Here is a 2,984-nt window from a genome sequence, read left to right as displayed (position 1 = left end):
GACCATGGTTGACCATGGTTAACCATGATTATAAACCTAGAGTATTTATATTAAACCTTAGGATTAACATTATAAACCCCATGAATAATAATATACCCTATGAATATGAACCCTTAAATTAATAAACCAAAGGGATTGATATTATAAAACCAAGGGAATAATAAACTGAATGGATCAATACTAAAAACCCAAGGGAATAATATTAAACACAAGCAATTTATACTATAAACCCAATTTATATAAACCATAAGATAAACATTATAAACCCTTAAATAAACATTGTTGATCATATTTGACCATGGTTCTGTTAGACTCCGTCTCATGTCAGAGATTGATTCTTCTTCAAAACCCTGTTTTGAAGAAGAAATCATTTAATGTGTTTCTCTAGATTATGTAATTTGTTCTTCAGCTCTTCAAATGGCAGCAACTTCATCAGCTCCTATCCCTGCAAAAACACAAACAGAAAGAACATCGATTTCACATCAACACCTGATTCTGTTTCAGAGCAGCGCTATAGCATAAAAAGGCTATTAAATTCATTGCTGGAGTTTCTTCCAGAGCGAACTTTGGTTTTGATTAAGCACAATGTTGAAACTGTGGATTGCATGAAACAAACAATACGAAGACTCTCTATGACTTCCAGAAACAAGTCAAACAATGCGTGAAAAGGAATGGTCTGGGGCATTAGCCAAGTATGGGCGGCGTCCACTTTTGCATCTTCTTTGCCCAAATGTATCTCGCCACTGTCCTGCAGATGTTCTGGAGACTCTAAGATCAACGAGTACTTCTCTTACTACCTGATGGGCCTCCCCAGTCTGCAGATGATGAACCTTCTGAATGTCAAAAGCCGTCTTCAGAGACAGACAAATGAAATTGGATCATAGTATGCAATTCCTTTCCTTCACATTTCACACCTTTCGACCTTTTCATATTTCTATTTGATGTCAGGACTTTGACCATTAAAGAATTTCTCAATTCAGAAGTTCAACATAGTGATACAGACATTTCTTCTCTGATGTCAGTAGAAGAAGGTATTGGTGCACTTTTGTCGGCTGGAACTCTCAGCCTGAGAAATGTTTCTCTTCCAAAGATGCTGGATCCTGTAACAAGTCATGCAAGCGATACCTTAAAGATAACTATGGAAAAGCTTGTAAGAGCAAAAAGCGACCGTAGTTTTTTGATTAACAATGAGCATGCAGTTTTTGGTGTTGTCACCCTTAGAGACATAATCATTCAGTTTGCTCCACCATTTGTGGATTCTTCATTTGAGTTGGGAGGGTTTTTTGAGACAGCTCTGGAACAAACGGGATGTACGATGGAAGGTATCTAGTATATGTTATTGATCCCATAGCTGTGAAGGCTGTCAGCAAACACTAGTCACCTGTTTGTCATAGAGGCTGGGATTTCATGCACAGAAATTTCTACGGGGATGAATTTATTTTTAATGGTAATTTTTGCAATGCATTAGCCAAGTGTTTCCATTATTTTACATATGGAACTCAGCAAACACAGGAGAATCTAGTGGTTTAACTGGGATCCTTGGCCACGCTTTGAAGTTCAATGATTTTTACCATGACACGGTGCATCAGTTTGCCCCAACGTATCATGATTATATCCTTTAAGGTGAAGAAGGGACTTGCAGCAGGACAATATGTAGCTTTTACATGGGAAATAGTTGTTTAGGATCGGGGAATTAGTAAAGATCTCGGTCTAAATGAAGAGGTGCAGCCAAGCATGGAGTCAAACACTAAATTCAGCGATGTGAAGGGCCAAGGCAGAATTAGAGGAAATTGTTCATTATTTACTATATCCAAAGCTATTTACGAGGCTTGGTGGCAACTCGCCAAAAGGAGTTTTGCTTGTTGGGCAACCTGGAACAGGGAAAACTATGTTGGCTAGGGCCATTGCCGGTGAAGCTGGAGTTCCTTTCTTTTCTTGCAGTGGAAGTGAATTTAAAGAAATCTTTGTGGGTGTTGGGTACGGGATCATTTTGCAGCTGAAAAGAAGCGGTCACCTTGTATCATATTTATTGACAAAATTGGTGGAAGCTGCAATCCTAAAGATCAGCAATATATGAAAATAACTCTAAATCAACTACTGGTGGGGCTGGATGCTTTTAAGCAAAATGAAGGAATAATAGTTATTGCTGCTACTAATTTCCCTGGGTCGTTGGATAAGGCCCTGGTTAGACCTGGTCGCTTTGATTGTCATGTTGTAGTACCCAACCTTGACGTTGAAGGTCGCAGGCAGATCCTAGAATGTCACATGTCAAAGGTCTTAAAGGCAGATGATGTAGATTTGATGATTATTGGGAGAGGAACTCCAGGATTTTCAAGTGCTGTTCTTGCAAATTTGGTGAATGTTTCCGCTCTTAAAGCAGCAATGGTTGGTGCTAAAGCTGTCAGCATGGCTGACCATGAGTATGCTAAAGACAAGATTATGATGGTAAGTGAACGCAAATCCGCTGTAATTTCAGATGAATCCAGACACTTGACAACAAAGATATGGAGTGTGAAAGCAACATACGTGTCTACATGATCTCAAAGAGCACACGAAGGAAATCTATGAGCCCCACTGGTCCGTGTACAAATAATGAAATCATTTGACTCAGCAATCAAATTATGGGATGTCGAGCAAGGAAGACAATTGTTCAAATTGAAGACGGTGAACCTATATATTCAATTGCTTTCAAATGGGTTGTGCGACGGGTGTCTGCATATATGGTCTGCGAAGGAAGGAGTCTGTGTTTATGCTGGTAAAGGCCATGGTTTTGCTCACCGTCCCGATTCTCTTAAGGAAACCTTCCAAACAGAAAACATTTTGAAGGGGCGCATCACGTGCTTTGGCAGAGAACCCTTCTAAGCCTGTGAACGAGCCTCTTGTTTGTGATATATGCTGCTATCATTTCCAGGTTCTGTTTCTACAGATGAAGATAGGCAACGCATATTTGTTTCTGACACTAAATCATCATCGAATCATCGTGG

General features: G+C 39.6%; 1 pseudogene; it reads left to right on the top strand.

Moving 5' to 3' along the window:
• Window positions 1–657: 657 nt before the first annotated feature.
• Window positions 658–2,538, top strand: LOC149182355 (ATP-dependent zinc metalloprotease FTSH 4, mitochondrial pseudogene; annotated as a pseudogene).
• Window positions 2,539–2,984: the final 446 nt, after the last annotated feature.

The sequence above is a fragment of the Pinus tabuliformis genome, chromosome 3_2 (assembly GCF_031772625.1).
Source record: "Pinus tabuliformis cultivar Carrire ecotype Pingquan chromosome 3_2, CPIR1, whole genome shotgun sequence".
NCBI lineage: Eukaryota > Viridiplantae > Streptophyta > Pinopsida > Pinales > Pinaceae > Pinus > Pinus tabuliformis.
The sequence above is the reverse complement of the archived record's forward strand: the minus strand, read 5'-3'. Positions and strand labels throughout refer to the sequence as shown.